Raw genomic sequence first — 20,399 nt, forward strand, 5'->3', positions numbered from 1 at the left:
ACAGTGATCCAAGCTCCATCCTGAATATTCACCCCACACTATTGCTCCCCGGCAACGGTGCCATAAAAAGGTCTTGATAACCCACAAGTATAGGGGATTGTTTGTAGCCTTGTTTGATAAATAAGAGTGTTGAACCCAACGAGGAGCTAAACGTAGAACAAATATTCCCTCAAGTTCTACCGACCACCGAAACAACTCTACGCACACTTAATGTTTGCTTTACCTAAAACAAGTATGAAACTATTTTGCAAATAAAACTACGAGTACTTTGCGAGAATAAAACTACGAATAAATTGCAAGGTAATAAAAGTAGATAGCTTTTCTCAACAAGAAAGTCATTTGTCCCAAGGCAATGGATAACTAGACCGGTAATCATTCTTGCAATTTTACATGAGGGAGAGGCATGAGCTAACATACTTTCTCTACTTGGATCATATGCACTTATGATTGGAACTCTAGCAAGCATCCGCAACTACCAAATATCATTAAGGTAAAATCCGACCATAGCATTAAGTATCAAGTCCTTTTTACTCTGATACGCAATGACCCCCAAACTCGGGTTTGTGCTTCTGTCTCTCACGCAACCCACTATAAGCGAATCATGAACGTATCGCAACACCCTACAGCGGGAACCCCCTCACGTTTGTGCGAGACAAAGGGAACCGTAGGACAGCACCATAAATAAAATATGCACTCATACCAACCAAGATCACGACTAACCCATAGGACAAAACGGATCTACTCAAACATCATAGGATAACCACATGTCATTGGAAAATAATATATAGTATTGAGCACCATGTTTAAGTACAGATTACAGCGGGGAGAAGGGATGTTACACCGCTACATAGACGGGGGGAGAGTTGGTGTTGACGGCGGCGAGGTTGTTAATGTAGATCGCCGTCATGATGATTGCCCCGGCGGCTCTCCGGCGCTACTGGGAGAGAGGGGGAGAGAGCCCCCTCCTTCTTTCTTGGCCTCCATGGCGGCGGAGGGGCGGGAGCCCCTCTGAGATTGGATCTCCCTCTCTATTCTCTTCTGTTCCGCGTTCCTGTTTTTTGGCCGAAAACCGTTTCTTTTGTTCCCAGAGATCTGTAACTCTGATTGCGCTGAGATTTTAACATGATTTTTTTCGGATATAATCTTCCTTGCGCCCGAAGTAGAGCTCCAACCGGCGTAAGAGGAGGGCACGACCCACCACCCCGCGCCTGGGGCCTGGGGCACGCCCTGGTGTATCTTAGGGGCTGTGGGCCCCCGTTTGCGTTGATTCTCCCTCCCAAAAATCACAAATATTCCATAATAAATCTCTGAAAATCTTATTGCATTTGGACTTCATTTGATATGGATATTCTGTGAAACAAAAAACGTGCAAAAAAAGGAACTAGCACTGGGCATTGGATCAATAGGTTTGTCCAATAAATCATATAACATGTTGCCAAAATATGTGAAAGTTGTATAATACTGCATGAAACAATCAAAAATTATAGATACGACGAAGACCTATCAGTATGGCACCTTTGCAATCTCTGCATTGTGCTCCGCCTGATTCGCCGTTGTAACTTCTGTAGCTAGCAAAGTTGTCAAGGAGCCCAAGAGTTTCGATAAAACCTGAGCCGGTGGCCTAACTGAGCCTCCAGCCCTTGCTGCCGCAGCGGCGGTTGAACCAAATGTCATAGCCGCGCTTGTTGACGAATTGAAAACTGGCCTTGTGCCAGCCATGAAGATAGCATCCCTAGACGGCAGCTCATAGGGGTCCGGAATACTGTCACCGTCGGAATAGCCCCCAAGCCCGCCATCCTGAAGTTGGTAGATTGACTCCGTCTCTTCGGTCGAGGACTCATCTCGTGAGTAGATGGCAGTCTCCCCACCAGATACAGAATCTACCTCAAGATCCACACCATGCACGAAACCGACGAAAACATGCTTCTTGCCGGGTTGAACCCGGGCGGGTTTCTCGCGCCGAGCTGACTCGAGGATGTTGGTGGAGATGTCCGGCTCGGGCTCTGACTCACCGATCTTTCCGATGAAGACGCGGATTCTGCCGAAGGGGACCCGGTACCCGTACTCAATTGAGGCGGCCTCGGGGCCCCAGCCGGCGTCGTCGATGTAGAGCTTGTTGCGACGACTCTTAGTCATCCTGCCAACGGCATATCCCTCGATCCCTGGGAAAGTGCCCTTCAAGAACTCGAACCACCATGCGCCAAGGTGAGCGCCAACTGTCGTGCCCAAATTATATCCCCAACACTACCCATTTTGTAGAACGTCATCTAATTATTTTTTGGGTTGCATAATATAGAACAAAGCAAGAGGAAATGTAGTGCCCAAATTGTCTTTTATGTTTGTTAAAAGCGACACAATATTGCGATATCCATTCAGCGTAGAGCATGTGTGCGTTGTGACAACATGAAAAAACTTTTTTGACCATAAAATAATCAATTAAATAAATGTTGCCATCATTAAGGATAATCCATTGTGAATATATCATGGACTCTAGAATTTTCTATTTACTTACATATAAGATAGGCATGCATTTACTAGGAAATCTCTATCAAGATAGTTGTTAGACCGTATAAAGAAGAGTTATTTGCCAAGATATTTAAGTATGATCTAAAGAGAATATCTATATAAGTGGCATGCGTTATTCGGTGAGGGATTGTGATTTCGTCCTTTTACTTTTTCTCTCTCATATCCATCTATGACGATCCAATTTAAAGGAAGGTTTTCAAGAGCAAAGTATCTTAAAAAAACGAATGTATTCTTTCTTCAAAAGAATGACTGGAAGTTAATGCAAGTGTATGAGTGATGTTAAATGCTAAATTTGCATGACAAGGATCGTCCCTTACCATAATATCCAGCAGCTTGTTATATGATGGATTAAAATATAAAGAGAAATAATGTGGGGGAAATAGTATATTGACGGAATAAGTTATAAAGAAATAAAAAATGTGACTTGATTAAATGAATTACTAGGTAATTGAGTTAGTATCGTATATTGCTAGAATAAGTTATAAATAAATACAAAATGTGATTGATTTTGTTAAGTGTGATAATTTAATGTACTCATTAAGATTGTACATTGTAAAACAAGTTAAAAAAAGCATAATATGTCAAGTCCTGCTAAGTTCTGTAAAAGAAAATTTAATTTCATATATTGAAATATTTTTTTAACCCTTAAATTAGAAAAATCTAACTGTAATAGAAAATCTTATTACTTGATATTTTATATTGACAGAGAGAATCAAACAAAAGTTAAAATGTTGTGCTAAGTTTGCACCCTATTATCTAAAGCATGTGACCACCATCATTTTTGCCCTTCATCTCCACCGCCATCTCTCAATGACTCTCTCACCTTCAATGAAAATCCATACTTGTTTGTTGAGGTCCTTGTGTGACATGAATGATGTTTGTATTGTCTTTTGTTCATGTTTAACTTATGCTAGGTCCATATGTCACTAGAAGATTGGAGTAAGTGTGTAAAATTTTCTTGATTCCAATGGTTGGGGTATGCTTCCATTTCTCCTTGAAGCACACCAAGTTTCTCTACTTGAAAAAAGGTTCCATTTGCCACGTGAGATCATCTTGAGCTTCAAAAGGTCTTTCATTCCTACAAACCATGACACTAGTTTGCAAAATGCAAACTATATCATTTCCATCATCTTCTAGGTTCTCTCCTTGCATCACCACTCTCAAAGACTTGGTAAGGCCGCTCCCCTTCATAAATCGGAATCTAAACTATGAAAGTCAGCTCTCTCGGATCACAAATCTGGATGAAGAAAAGTATCGACTTGACTAAATTAAAACTTCTCTCAAGTCTTTGTATAGTATTTATTAAGACAAGACAATCTCTCAAGTCTTTGTATAAAATATTCCTTTCATAAATCAAAATCTTTTTTTACGGGTAAAAGACTTTATTTCTCAAATAATAGACATGTCATTTACAAGAGAATGAGAAATAAAATCTGGAATCACAAGTTCCCAAGAACTAGAGGATTTACTAATAAAAGAATTCTTTGCTCACTTATTCGCCACTTGTTTTGCCTCACTGTAGCAATGCTTGAAAGAAATTATTCCGAATTCCATCGCTAGTTGTTTGGAATCAGACACTATTCCACACGAGGACCCAAATAATCCATGGAGTTCAAGGTGCCCACGGCAAATAAGCAATTTGGTTCAACCTTGACTGAATTGCAACCGACATTGGCTGCAAGAAAAAGACCGTTCCTGATAGCAGTAAGTTCAGCAGCATCAATGCCTTTCATATGTGGGATAACCCTATTTGCAATCGGAATCTTAACTATGAAAGTGACCTCTCTCGGATCACTGATGGCAAAGGACGTGTTCCTTGATGGAAGAGTCGGAGGCCGAAACGAGGCGCCGACTCATGACTCGGACATTCTGATCATTGCGCTTATTGACGAAGCTGGCCATTAGCACTCCAATATGCGCGTGCTTAGTGCATACTGCTAATAACTTGATTTAACTGCATAATGAGTGAGAATTGTACCTAAGGCTTGGAAAACTACTAGTACATACTAGCAAGATGGGATGATGCGAACCAACATGTGGTTGGGTTGTTAGAGGGACAGTGCTCGCATTATTCCTAAATTTATTTCGTAAATCTGAAGATGATATGACGGCTCAGTCTATCGGATGTGCTCATAGGGATAAGGTGAATGTAAGTTGTTGGTACAGTCCATTTATAATTCTTCAGATTTCAACAATCTTAACTATGAGTGTTAAAAAACAATCTTAACTATGAAAGTCAGATCTCCCGGATCACTAACTGGATTTTTTTCTTTTGTGCGAAGGATATTCAAATCTATTGAAAAGGTTCATCAGAAGTACAAAACACCTCAAATACAATAGAAATTGCATCAAGATCTCTGAACCATCAACATACCAATAATCCACATGCTGCTCTCCCCGCTCCCCTTCATAAATCAGAATCTTAACTATGAAAGTCAGCTCTCTTGGATCACAAACCGGGATGAAGAAAAGTATTGACTTGACTAAATTAAAACTTCTATCAAGTCTTTGTATAATATTTATTAAGAAAACATAATCTCTAACTAGATCTGGAATTGCTTGCCGCATCTTCACTCAGCACATAAAATATTCCCTTTATAAATCATAATCTTAACTATGGAAGTCAGCTCTCTCGATCACAAATCAGGATCAAGAAAAGTAGGTATCGACTTGACTAAATTAAAACTTCTCTCGAGTCTTTGTATAATATTTACTAAGACAAAATAATCACTTAACTAGATCTGGGATTGCTCGCCGCATCTCCACCGGGCATATAAAATATTCCCTTAATAAATCAGAATCTTAACAATGAAAGTCAGCCCTCTAGGATCACAAATCAGGATCAAGAAAAGGATCGACTTGACTAAATTAAAACTTCTCTTAAGTCATTGTATAATACAACCTTTGTTTCTTTATATAACTTGTATTTGTTTTTTGATAAAATTTCATAATGTAAGGTGTATTTCTTCTAATTTCTCTTAATTCTATTTTTAGCCCTCTAAGTAAAAAAGAAAGTATCTCTCTCATGATTGCATGTATTTCTCCATGTGCAAAAGAAGAAAAGTATCCCTCTCTCAATTGCGTGCATTCTTTGTTTTTCTGGACTAATTGACTTACTTGCCACTAACCAATGAATTTGCCAAGGGTAATTTCGTGAGTAGATCACCATGCCAAAAATTATATACCTTACATCAAGGAACAAAGGGAGTATTTATTAAGAAAAAAACAATCTCTAACTAGATATGAGATTGCTCACCACATGCATCTAAAATATTTCCTTCATAAATTGAAATCTTAACTATGAAATCCAGGTCTCTCGGATCACAAATTGGGATCGGAAAAAGTACCGACTTGATTAAATTAAATCTTCTCTCAAGTCTTTGTATAATATTTATGAAGACAAAACAATCTCTAACTAGATCTGGGATTCCTCACTGCATCTCCATCGGGCATATAAAATATTCCCTCTATTTTCATTTACTTCACATAGTAGATTTTCTTGACGAAAAGCATCAGGGCATATATTAAGTATCATAGGTCCTTACAAACATGCCTATATAACTGTTGGAATTATTGAGCTTTAGCCCATCATTATATTTAATAATTCCTAGGGAAAATCATAGAGGCCCATATGACACATTCATGCATGACAAAGGGTGTGGAAAGTTTACTCTCACCTTGCTAGTGGATGGTGTGGGAGACCAACCTATAAGGTTGTCCATACACCACAAGCAGGAACGGAGGGAGTATTTATTAAGACAAAACAATCTCTAACTAGATCTAGGATTGCTCACCGCAGGCTTATAAAGTATTCCCTTCATAAATCATAATCTTAACTATGAAAGTCAGCTCTCTCGGAACACAAAGCGGGATCAAGAAAAGTATCGACTTGACTAAATTATGCAAAAAATTATAGGCCTTGCATAAAGGAAGAGAGGGAGTATTTATTAAGACAAAACAATCTCTAACTAGATCTGGGATTGCTCACCGCAGGCATATAAAATATACCCTTCTTAAATTGTAATCTTAAATATGAAAGTCAGCTCTCTCGGATCACAAATTGTGATCGAGAAAAGTATCGACTTGATTAAATTAAATCTTCTCTCTAGTCTTCGTATAATATTTATGAAGACAAAACAATCTCTTGCTAGATCTGGATTGCCCGCTGCATCTCCACCGGGCATATAAAATATTCCCTCCATTTTAATTTACATCACATAGTAGATTTTCTTGAGGAAAAGCCTAAGACCATATATTAAGTATCATAGGCCCTTACAAACATACCTATATTACTATTGGAATTATTGAGCTTTAGCCCATTATTATATTTACTTCACATGTTCAACGTATATCTTAAAAATGTTTAAGATATGTTAAAAACTATAATCAATTTGTACTTTAAAAATGTTCAATGTGTATATAAAAAATATTCAACGAGTAACCAAAAATATTTAACATGTGTTCGAAAAATATTCAACGTGTATTTGAGAAATATTGGAAGTGTTTATGAGAAATGTTTAACAAATGTTTAAAAAATGTTCAACATATATCTACAAAATGTCAAGATGGGTTTTGAAAAATGGTAAAAATTAATAATGCCAAAATAAGTAGGAAAGATACAATCAAAAACAAAATAGATAAGGTTAAAGTAGAAAACAACAGTAAAGGAAAGAAACAAAGAAACGTAAACAGAACAGAAAAGGAGAAAACAAAAGGAGAAAAACAGAAAAGGAAAAAAATACAAAAAACAGAAATAGCAGTAGAAGAAATAAAAACGAAAATAAAAAATAAATGAAAAACGAAAATAAAAACTGAAAGTGAGAAATAAAATAAAAGAAAACTGAAAACATAAAAAAATGGACCAATCAAGGCCAGTAGACAGCAAGAAGAAGAAAATTCAACCTACGACAGACGAGCGACTAAGGCGAGCTTGCGTACAACCACAACCCTGAGAGTGGACCCCGTTCGATGGCCCAGCCCACTTGAGGCATTGCTAAAGGTGAGAGCTAGCCTGTATCTACCTTGTAGGCAAGATAGCTCTGGTGCGCTCCTACAGCAACCCGACCTCGTCTCTCAACCTGACTCACCCCTTCAGCCCGGTGGCTGACACATTGATTCCGGTGGCCAATATGGTGGCCTGAAACGAGGTAATACTCCCCATCCGTGAGGTGAAAATGGTGGCAATCTCGGGGTTGAGGAGTCAGCTGAGAGGCAAAAATTGATCCAGTTTTTAGAATGTGAAATTCCTCTTCTCCCCTTTCCAACTTCTCTAGCTACGTAGCCACTTTGTAGTAGCGCTGGTGTCCGCTAACATGTACCCACCCCTCCCATGCAGCTGTGATTATCTCAATGTTTCCGCTACCTTTCCTCCTCCGAAATAGGTTAACTGCACTTATCCATACGTCCCTCATAATTTTTCAAGATGATGTGTTTACAAATGCCTCCCATTCATATTTCTCAATTGAGTTCTGTTATCCAAGCTATTGTTTTTTTTCATTGCTCTCTCGTTTGGGATCCTTGACTCCATATTTGTTTGTTCGGCTGCTAGTACTATCCTGATAACGTGAAGGCTATAGAAAGACCACAAAGAGTAGTATGCCTTTTATAGACTGGTGAAGGTTGATGAGTACATTAGCTATATATATTAATTTCACTCATTTTCAGAATTTACATCGTACTTGAGCCTTAATTGCCCTTTCTCGAAAGAGGGCTGGCTACGCATGTGCTCTGCCACCAATTCTATGTCTCACCCTGGCCTCTACACTTCTAGCCATTCATGTTTGCTTTGGCAGAGAGAGGAAGCACATCCATACTGTCCATGAGACAGTATGGTTGATCAAAATGGCTCTGGATTTATTTTTTCCCTTCCACAGAGTATCGGAAAAGGATTAGAGATTGGATAGCCTCATTCCAGTTGAGGTAGCGGCACAAAAATTCTTCGACAATAGATTTGATATTTTTGAGGGTATATAGACGGAGGGCCAAATATGCGTTTGAAGGGTACCAGTAGGCCCCACATGCCCTAGTAGCATTCCCTAGACCTGGATGTCGGGCATTGATGACTTGTTAGCCCGGACGGCCCGTCTTGGCCGGTTCTTGGCTCCACAGTGTTCTCCTTATTCTGAAAATCTCAGTCAGGGTATTTATGATTTTTATCGCCTCGTAAAATACCTTTTTCTGTAAAGCAGAAAACAACATTTGCCGGTCTGGCAATAATATGATGGTCCAAGAAAGTGAAAAACGTTGTATAGAAGTGTGTATAAGTGCAACAAATATGCCATGAACATGAGAAAAAATTATAGTTACCTTTGAGAGCTAACAATGACTTACAATTCAAAGTGTTTTTATGAACATGACTTAAAATATAGCCATCAATTATTATTGCACCTTCAATGGAGAGGAAAATATTGAGCCATTTTTTGTGAAGTGGTATTTCTCTTCTTCCCTTTTTAATTTAGCCACCCTGTAGTAATTTGCCCCTGATTTGTACAAGAATATTCATGTCTTCTGCCATTACCTTAGCGTTACCGCTACATGCCCTCCTCAGAAATACGTGGCATAAACTTCTTTCTACATCTTACTTCCTCCATCTGGGATTAAAGGGCCCATGAGCCACGTCACACCATTTGAATTTACACAGCCACAACAATTACATCGAAAGTATTTCACCTCGATTCTGCTCCAGTTTGCCATGTTAATTACAACTGGGAGCATGCATCCAGTTAAGTCACTCCAGTCAATATGCACGACCAGACATGCAAGCTATTAGAGCAAGTACAATAGAGCTGAGTCAGCGTGCTATAAGAAATAAACTAGTATATTTCTGCTTAGTTGGAGAAAAGAAAAGAGGAGAGAGAAGGTAAGCGGGCTCTTCGTGAAGAGCCAGCTCTAGCACATGCTCCTAGGCACTTTGTGAGAATGAAAGGTGGGGCACATAATAAAAATTTAGTACACTATTTTGATCTACTATTGTACATGTTGACTATAAGATGGACTGTATATGACATGATATTGGCTTATAGCCAGCAGCCGGCTATACTATTAACCATGCTCTTATAGCTAAGAGCATGCATGCACCAAATTAAATTGCTGCAATCAATTAAGCTGGGTGAGGGGGTATATGATTTTTTGACAAGATGTGTTTCCGTATTTCTCAACAAATTAGATTGATCCAACCCATAACAATTATCGCTTCTATGTCCCCTCCCTAGGGCCACGACTGTGCATGTTTGTTTGGCTGCTAGTAGTACTATCCTTATAACATAGGTAGAGGCTACAAGAAGTAGCGGCTCCGTGTTTTATAAGTGTAGATCATGCTTAGAGCGAGAAATGTACATTAGCTATCCATCAATTAATTTTATGACCAAATCTTGGATTCTACGTTGTACCCGAAGCTTTATTTCCCTTTCGCTAGAGAGGTATCGCAAAACTTGTGTGTTCTGCTCCATTGTCTCCATCTAACCTTGGCATGTACACTCAATATTAAATATCAATTCTTGTGGGAGATGTTGCATTTGGATCTTGTGCAAAATACCATAGCCATGCTCCCATTATATCTGCATTTTGGGGAAGGCGTGAAATTCCTAGATATGTCCAAGATCCTGCCTCCAGCCCCGTCGCATCGGCCTTCAAGATTGCAACTGAGGTGGCTCCCCTGATTCTTGCAGGAGAGTAGCGTAGTGCTATCTTTTTTCTGGAAAGACTTTTCCACTTTTGATCCTTGTTAGGTTGTAAAACTTCTCCCTTTTACAATGAATGGCAGAGCTTCGGCTTGTTTGGTAAGTTAACTCCAAAAAAATAGCATGTCATGTCCTACGAAGAAGCTAGAGTCTTGATCCATGCTAGTGGAGGAACATTTGTAGTTTGCATTCGTGGTAAGATAGAGGGCATGGGAAGCACGAATATCCATTTCTGCACTCGAACACATCTAATTTTGCCGAACAGTAAAATTTAAAAAATACTAGATAATGGCATGATATGTACATGAGTTCAGCTCACCTACGTGCGTCCTAATGATCAAATAATGGCAGGAGATGTTCAAACTTCCAGAAAATTCAGAAACCAGGTTTATAAATTTCGAACAAACTTTCACAAACAGCAAAGGGAAACAGATCTGGGTTTCTCTGGACGAAGTGCAGCTCCATGGGGTGGCGCGGCGAGGTGGGATCTCGCAGCAAGAGGAGGCGCTAGGACTAGCCTTCCTCTATTGCCTGCTTGCTGCTTCGGTGTGAAAAATAGGCGGCTGGATGGACTACAACTACAACTACAAGAAGGTGCGCAGAGGAAAGAGGTAAGTTGGACTCCCACGCACGGACACGGTGATTGATGTCGCGGGCAGCACAGGCACAGCACAGAGAAATTTAAGTGTGTGTTGGTGTTGGTGTATCATTCATAACTCAATAATCATTCACGGAATATACTTTTTAACTGGTCGGCTTTGCGGGGTCTGCTCTGGCGCCGCTGCCGGCTACCCGCAAATCCTAAATTTGCACCTCAATTTGACATAAGATAATGCATTTTTTTTTTGCTTTTTCAACAACATTGGATACATAGATATCACCAAATCTTTGCTAGAATAGTAAGACCAAAAAAACAAGAACCACGATTATGCATTTTAAAAGATTTCCAACTTCCATAGCTGCTTCCACTAGTTGAAGCAATATCTTCTCCATGCACTCATTGTTGATCTGCGAATTCTTGATCTTGCATTCTTCATTCTTCTTTTTTGGTTCTAAAGAAGTCGACGTTGCTTCCCCTCTAGTTGCACATGCAGCCGCTTCATTGCCTTCGATTCTATTAAGGAGTGCACCAACGTCTATTAATTTTTTCTCTATCAATAAATCAATGTATTCGCCTTCCAAAAACCAAAATGAGTATCCATCTTCCTACACAAATGATGGTGTACGAAATGAGCTATGGAAATTGAACCAAAGAATGCGGTGCCAAAGCCGAAAGAAAAGAACACGTACCCCGTCGTTTTCGCATTTAAAAAACACCCATCCGGGATGCTTTGGCATGCCCGAAGTTAGCTGCAGCGGCTTTGCTACATCGACGGACAATTACGGGGCTTTACGGGGCTTGGCACCCACCCCCACCAGTTAAAATCAGTGGGGCCCGATTAATTAGGAGGAGAGGGTTATTTAGGCTAATTAGAAAAGGACAAGTCAGCTCATCCGTAAAGGCCCGTTGCTTTTGTCCGTGTCTCTAGCATTTTTGTAGCTGCAGCACTGTCCGCGTGCAGTTGTCACACTGTATGAGCGGCAACGGCGAGCCGCAGAGCCGCTGCGCGAGCGCCGAGCCCGGCGGACGGCCGGCCGAATCCATGCCGGCAAATCGTCGGCGGCCGCGACATGACGAACCTGTAGCTGCTGCATGCGGCGATGGGACTTTCTCAGGGCTGCGCAAGGTGCCCCCCGGCCATTCCATCGCTTGGCGCAGCCACCGGCGACCGTAAAAGCCAAATCTGGGCCGCCCCGCGACCAAGGGCCGCATATCTGCAGCTTTCCGGCCAGCCGACGTAGGAGGGGGTGGCGGAGGGCAACCTCGTGCGTGTGGCGGCCTTCGGCGTGATCTCGCCGGCTACTTTGGCCGAAATCGTGGGCGGCGCCCGGCGGCGGGGGCGAGGGAAGCAGGGAGGTGGTTGGTGGGGAAAAGCGCGGGCTGAAATGTCCTCCCCACCAACCGCTCCCGCTATATGCAGGGCAGCGACGGGCCGAGGGGGGGTTGCGAATAACGGGTTGGGGCCGAGATTTTGCAGCGCCACTCAAATTTTTTTACGGGCCGGCCGCGTTTGCGGGGTCTGTTCGGGCGGGATTTTCCGCGCCGACCCATATTTTGGCGATTATTTTGCGAGTCGGGGCGTTTTGCGGGGTCTGCTAGAGATGCTCTGACCAAGCACATGCATGCTTTGTACCAGCCTGTGTTTGACAGCGAGTACTAGAATTATTTCCAACTCGGCTACGACGCCTGAATTAACTGGACAAGATAGGACAGATGGTCTTGGGCTCCATATATATGCAGACAGAAGTAACTGAGAGCGCGCGCATGGCTCTGGACATAACACGTTCGTTCATTGATCTCGGCCACCTCCATATGTGTTCGACAAAAGATTTGATGTTTTGGGGGGTATATAGACGGAGGGCCAAAGATGTGTTCGAAGGGTACCAGTAGGCCCCCACACGCCCTAGTAGCATTCCTCAGACCTGGGCGCGCGGCATTGGCGACTTGTTAGCTCTGACGGCCCGTCTTTGCAGGTTCTTGACTCCACGGTGTTCTCCTATCATGAAAATCTCAGAAAGGACATTTTATGATTTTTATCACTTCGTAAAATAACTTTGTCAGTAAAGCAAAAAACAACATTTCACACTCTGTCAATAATATGTTGGTCCAAAAAAGTGAAAAACGTTGTATAGAAGTGTGTATAAGTGCAACAAATATGGCATGAACATGACAAATAATTTATTGTTACCTTTGAGATGTATCAATGACTTACAGTTCAAAGTGTTTATATGAACATGACTTCAAATTTAGCCATCAACTATTATTGCACTTTGAATTGGAGAGGAAAATATTGAGCCATTTTTTTGCGAATTGATATTTCTCTTCTGCCCTCTTCAATTTAGCCACCTTGTAGTAGTTTGTCCCTGATTTGTACCACAGTATTGATGTCTTCTGCCATTACTGTAGCGTTATCGCTACATGCCCTCGTAAGAAATATGTGACATAAATCTCCTTTTACATCTTACTTCCTCCGTATAGGATTAAAGGGCCCATGAGCTACGGTAAACCGTTTGAATTTACATGGCCACAGAAATTACATCGAAAGTATTTTCCCTCGATTCTACTCCAGTTTACCGAGTTAATTACAATTGGGAGCATGCATCCAGTAAAATCGCTGCGGTCAATACGCCCGACCAGGCATGCAAGCTATTATAGCTAAGATCATGCATGCAACCAATTAAATTGCTCCAATCATTTAAGCTGAATAGAGGGTGTATATGATTTTTGGAGAAGATGTGTTTTCATATGCCTCCCATACATATTTCTCAACAAATTACATATCCAAGCCATCACAATTCTCACTACTATGTCCCCTCTCTTGCGCCACTACTATGTTCATGTTTGTTTGACTGCTAGTAAAATCCTTATAACATAGGTAGAGGCTACAAGAAGTGGCGACTCTTCGTTTTGTAAGTGTTTGTCATGCTCAGAGTGAGAAATATTGTTGAGCACATTAGCTATCCATCAATTAAATTTATGACCAAATCTTGGAGTCTGCGTCGTACCGGAACCTTTATTTCCCTTTCTCTACAGAGGTTTTGCTACACATGTGTGTTCTGCTGCATTGTCCCCAGCTAGGCTTGGCACGTACACTCAATACTGAATATCAGTTCTTGTGGGAGATGGTGCGTTTGGATCTTGTACAAAATAACAAAGCCATGCTCCCATTATAACCTCACACACCATCTGGATTCTGAGGAAGGAGTGAAATTCTTGGATATCCAAGATCCCGCCTCCAGCCCCCTTGCAACGGCCTTCAAGATTGCAAATGAGGTGGCTCCCCTGATTCTTGCAAGAGGGTACTGTAGTGCTATCTTGCAAAGACTTCTCCACTATTGATCCTTGTTAGGAACTTTTCCCTACTACAATGGATGACAGCGCCTCGGCTGGTTTGGCCAATTAACTCCAAGCTAAAATAGCATGTCAATGTCCTACGAAGAAGCTAGAGTCTTGTTCTATGCTAGTCGGGGAACATTTGTAGTTTGCATTCGTGGTAAGATGGAGGGTGTGGAAAACACAAATATCCATTCCCGCACTCGAGCTCATCTGATCTCGGTGAACAGTAAAGATAAATACTAGATTGTTTTTAAGAAATTTGGCATGGAAGATATTTGAGTGTGTGAGGTCTTTGCCAATTTTAAACGCGTTCGGACATCTGAGTAGCTCGCAGAAGAAAAAACCATTCTGAGCAGTGGATGAACAACAAACTTTTTTACAGACCCTAATTTTGTTTGAGAGCTTCTCCCTCCTTCCCAAAATATAAGGCGTGCGTTGACTTTTTTGTCTTCGTCACACAACTTTGACTATCATTTTCACTTACCGTATGACTAAAAACTATTTTTCAAGACAAATACAATGATACTATTGATACATGTTCAATCCATGTACTTCGGTATATATTAATGATCAAAGTCATGCATCAAAGACCGTGCAAAGTCAAGTGTGACTCATATATTTCGGGAAGGTGGGAACACTCAGATAACAAACGAGCTGAAAATTGATACTGACTTCACGCACTCAAATATCTTCCATGCAAAAAAATTCACATTTTTTTGAATTTATAGCAATGCAAAAAACATTTATAGAATAAACATAATTTGTTAAAAGGCACTGAATAAAATTAAAAAACAGTACAAAACATAAAATGGCCCTCTGAAGCCCATTGGACATGTGGCTCACCAGATAGAAACCGAAAAACAAAACATTATTTTTCTGGGCCAGGACTACCTAGGCCGTTGTCCATTATCAGATTTGGCCCGTTTAGCTTCAGACGGGCCGTCTGTGTCTCCGGTCCAGCACCAGCTGTTGGATCACAATCAAACGGCTCAAGACGCCTCCCAGTACCAGAAGAACAAAATAAGCAGCCGGTGCCCAAAAAACCTTCATCTCTCCCCCCGAGTTATCTGCCCCCGATGAGAGAGGCTAGTACATCAGCAATTCAAGTGCGCCGGTTAGGCGACCCCATCCATGGTGGCACGGTGACTGTGTTCAGCGAAGAAGTGTGTGATACGCGCATGGCATCCGGTGATGAGGTTGTGGAGGCGAGCGGCGGTCTGTCTCCTGGTCTTCAGAAGGCTCCTTGTCTTTGTCTTTAGTCAGTCTGCTGATTGCTCAATTTAGCCTACAGGTTCGTGAAACTATGAACGGTTGAAACGAGAAACATGGCCACAAATCACAGATGGAAAATACTGCTCCCAAAATAAAACCTATGGGTTTCATATGCCGTCGCTTCGCCTTTTTCTGACAAACCATAATTGGCAAATTGAAATCGATGAGGATCACAAGTATAGCAGGCGCATTATTTCATCAACTCAAATTTTTCGGAAAATGGATGACAGCAGATGCAATCATCATTCTTCATCGGCAAACAAGCACAGACAAGAATTTGAGAGCAATTAATCATCTTCAAGGAAACAGAGTACTAGAAATAGAGCAAGTTTGTATTCTCATCAGGTTGATTTTGTACTACGGGACTGCTCGACTCGGCACTGTCCACTCGATGGAGTCAGAGGATTCGCTGCCACTCTGAAGTGGAGAGAATTCAAACATATTCTTAAATTTGCTGGACTTGGATAAATACGTATGCAATCCTCATTCTTTGATTACAAGCAAGCACAAGTAAAAATCCTCTTCTCCCCGTTCCAGTTTCTCTACCTACTGACTGCTGACATGTACCAGGACCTCCATTGCAGCTGTGATTATCTCAATGTTGCCGCTGCCTTTCCTCCTCCAGAACACGTGAACTGCACCTATCCATACGTCCCATATAATTTTTCAAGATGATGTGTTTCCAAATGCCTCCCATTCATATTTCTCCATTGATTGCTTTGATCCAACGTATTGTTTGTTTCACCGCTCTCTCGATCGGGATCCTCAACTCCGTATGTGTTTGTTTGGCTGGTAGTACTATCATGATAATATGAAGGCTACAGAAAACCACAAAGAGTAGTGTGTCTTTATAGGCCGGCAAAGGTTGGTGAGTACATTAGCTATATATTAATTTCAGTCATTTTCAGATTTTGCATCATATTTGAGCCTTAACTGCCCTTTCTCGAAAGAGGATTGGCTACACATGTGTGCTCTGCCACCGCTTCTCCGTCTCACCTTGGCCTCTACACACAACACCGAGTTGCCAAGCTTGTAGGAGACGAGCATACACTAAAAACCAGAATAATGGTCAATGTTATAGCAACGTACACCATCCTAAATTTGTGGAAGAAGTGACATGCTCGAATCTACATCAACGCCACCCACCGCCCCTTAGTGAGGTGGTCTTCAAGATTCCAAATGACATGTTATCTTCGTTTGCACTAACATGTCCTACTGATTCCAGGAAACAATGTGTCCTACGACACTACGATTGTTTGTTGCTTTTAGCCATTTATGTTTGCTTTGAGAGAGAGGAAGTCCATCAATGTGGCCTGCGACCCAACAAGTTTGATGAAGATGACTCTACATATCATTCCTTCTCCCGCAGAGTGTCAAAAAATGGCTACAAAATGGATTGCCTCGTTTCCATCGAGGTGAAGGTGTCAAAATTCTTCAATAAATAGATCTGATGCTTTGGGTGTATGTAGATGGAGGGTCATTGCAGGGGTACCAGTGGGCCCCACACACCCTAGTAGAGTGTCCTAGACCTGGGTGTGGGGGAGTGGGGGCTTGTTGGCTCCAGCTGCTCCCCTTTGCTGGTTCTTGGCTCCACGGTGTTCTCCTTATTATGAAAATCCCGGTCAGGATTTTTTTCTGATTTTTCTCATTTCATAAAATACCTTTTTATATAAAGCAAGAACAACAGTGGACACTCTGGCAATAATATGTTGGGCAAAGAGAATAGCAGACTACATGTGTGATTGTGTGTAAGAGGCACAAAATGCCTCACGTGATGCTTGTAACCTCTTCCTTCACATGGACACGACATCTCTCTCTCTCTCTCTCTCTCTCTCTCTCTCTCATGTGTGCGTGCATGCGTGCGTGCGTGCGTGCGTGCGTGCGTGCGTGTGTGTTGCATCAATTACGACTGGCAGCATGAAACCACTAAAATCGGTGAATATGTCCAATGAGGCATGCAACCTATTACAGCTGAGAGCATGAATGTAGCTAGTTAAATTGCTGCAATCAGTGAAGCTGGCGTTCATGCGTTTTGGCTTTCGAGACCGATAAACCCCATCGAGGGAGTATATGATTTTTTGGGAAGGTGTGTTTCCATATGCCTCCCATTCATATTTCTCAATAAATTCCATTGATACAAACTATCACAATTGTCACTGCAATGTCCCTCTCTCTCTCTCTCTTGGGCCACGACTTCATTTATGTTTGTTTGGCTGCTAGTAGCATCCTGATAACAGAGCACAGGTAGAGGCTACAAGATGTAGTGATTCCACATTTATAAGTGTTGGTCATACTTAGACCGAGAAATGTTGGTGAGCACATTAGTTATTTTGCCAAATCTTGGAGTCGAGTCGTCCCTGAACCTTTATTTCGGTTTCTCCAACGAGGTTATCCTACACTTGTGTGCTCTGCTCTATTGTCCCCATCCAACCTTGGCATACATTCAATACTGAATATCAATCTGGTGGGAGATTGTGCATTTGGATCTTATAAAAAATAACAAAGCCATGCTCCCATTATAACCTCACACACACCATCTTGGATTTTGAGGAAGGAGTGAAATTCTTGGATATCCAAATCCTGCCTCCAGCCCCCTTGCAACGGCCTTCAAGATTGCAAATGAGGTGGCTCCCCTTATTCTTGCAAGAGAGTAGTGTAGTTGTATCTTTCTACTGCAAAGACTTTTTCACTTTTGATCCTTGTTAGGTTGTGAAACTTTTCCCTACTACAATGAATGACAGAGCTTTGGCTTGTTTGGCAAATGAACTCCAAACTATAATAGCATGTCGCATCCTACAAAGAAGCTAGAGTCTTGTTCTATGCTAGTCGGGGAACATTTGTTGTTTGCATTCGTGGTAAGATGGAGGGCGTGGAAAACACAAATATCTATTTCTACACCCGAGCTTATCTGATCTCAGTGAACAGTAAGAAGCAAATACAAGATTTTTTTTCAAAAAGTTCTTTTTTGGCATGGAAGATATTTGAGTGTGTGAGGTCTATGCCAATTTTCAACGTGTTCGGACATCTGAGCAGCTCTCAGAAAAAAAATCATTCCAAACAGTGGATGAACAGTATGATTTTTTTTCAAACCCTTAATTTTCTGAGAGCTACTCAGATGACAAACGCGCTGAAAATTGACACAAACATCACGCACTTATGCATCTTCCATGCCAAAAATGTCAGAATCTTTGAAATTATACAATGCAAAAAATATTTATAGAATAAACTAATTTGTTAAAAGGCACTGAATAAAATGAAAAAAAGCCCAGAACATAAAATAGCGCACAGAAGCCCATTAGACACATGGCCCACCAGATAAAAACCGAAAAACAAAACATTATTTTCTGGACCAGGACTACCTAGGCCATTGTCCATTGTCAGATTTGGCCCGTTTAGCTCCCAAAGGCCCGTCGGTGTCTCCGCTCGAGACGCCTCCCAAGGAACAAAATCAGCAGCCGTTGACCAAAACCTTCTTCTCTCCCCTGACTTATCTGATCCCGACGAGGCGATTACATCGGCGATTCAATTGCCCCGGTCTGGCAGACCTCATCCATGGTGGCGCGGTGGTTGCGTTCGGCGAAGAAGCATGTGACAGACCAAGTCATGCGCCCTCCTCCGCCGACCATGGATGCCGGCGATGCGCGCATGGCGTCCGGTCATGAGGTTGGGGAGGCGAGCGGTGGTCTGTCTCCTGGTCTTTTTCTTACCCGATCTGCTGATTGGCTCAATTCAGCTTGGCTCCTGAAAATATCAACATGTTTTTAGGCTGAAAACTATCGTCGGTTGAAACGAGAAACATGGTCACAAATTACAGTTGAAAAATACTGCTCCCAAAATAAACCTATGAGTTTCCTATGCTGTCGCGTGGCGTTCTGTTGATAAACTATAATTGGCAAACCCAAACCGATGAGGATCACAAATTTAATGGCGTATATAGGAGGCGCATTATTTCATCAATTCAAATTTCACGAAAAATGGATGACAACGGATGAAAGGAAAGGAGCCTCCCCCGCGCCGCCTCCTCTTAGGCAACTCGGGGGCCAACCCTAACCTCTCCTCCTCGTCCCGCCTTCGTATTCCCCTCTCCGCCGCCGCCAGAGGTGCTCACCAGCGCGGTCGGGTGGCTCCGGTGAAGGTGGCGGCAGGGATTCGGGTGGCTCCACTGCGAGTGGAGTGCCTCGGCTTCCAGGACGATGACCATGGGTGGTGGCGCGCAGCGCGGCCTGAGCGGCGGGCGGCGTCGGCGGGTGCAGGTGGGCCACTTCCCCGGCCGTGTGGGCGGCGTGCAGGCGGTGGGCATCGGCTGCCACGGCGGCCCCCCGCTGGTTGCTGGAATGCCATGGAGTAATTCGTCCTCGACCCTGATCTGCTTCAGATCCAACCGCTGGTGGCTCCGGCCGACGCCCTCGGGTGCTGGTACTACGGATCTGGTGGCTAGAGGTGGATCTGGGGAATCCTTTGGTCGGCGCGGCGGCCACACCGAAGGCGGCGCCTTTGGGCGCTGCTCCCCTTGTTGGAGGCTTTGGCGAGGATCCCCTTCTCCCACCCCTCCCAAGAGCTCAGGTGAAAGCCTCAGACCCTCTGTTCCATGCGACGACGGCACCATGGTGGTGTGATCCTTCCTGAAGGCACCGTTTGGGGGCTGCTCGAGCGATGCTGGAGTTGGCAGCGGTTCGATGACGGCGTGTGTTGGCCAGACTTCATCTTCGGCAGCTTGCTCGGCTCTTGGTGCGGTTGGCCCTGGCCATCGGTGTGAGGGGATCGGTGTCCCTCTCGCCGCCTGTGGTTTCCGGCGATTCCTACCCTTGACCGATGTATTGTGATGCCATGTTCGGCCTTCTCCGTGGTTCGGCGCCTTCGTTCGACATCTCTCGTCTGGCATTCTGCCTTGTCACTCCTGACGATGCTGCTTGAGTGGCGGGGCCTCCGTTGCGCCTCTCATTGGGCAGCTTGGACACCTTGATTTGGGTTCTTGGAGAACCACT

The 20,399-nt window shown here is 42.7% G+C and overlaps 1 pseudogene; it reads right to left on the reverse strand.

The window, feature by feature from the left end:
* The window catches only part of LOC123152828 (disease resistance protein RPM1-like), a 31,882-nt pseudogene extending 11,862 nt beyond the window's left edge, over positions 1 to 20,020 (reverse strand).
* Positions 20,021 to 20,399: the final 379 nt, after the last annotated feature.

This window comes from Triticum aestivum, chromosome 7A (genome assembly GCF_018294505.1).
Source record: "Triticum aestivum cultivar Chinese Spring chromosome 7A, IWGSC CS RefSeq v2.1, whole genome shotgun sequence".
NCBI lineage: Eukaryota > Viridiplantae > Streptophyta > Magnoliopsida > Poales > Poaceae > Triticum > Triticum aestivum.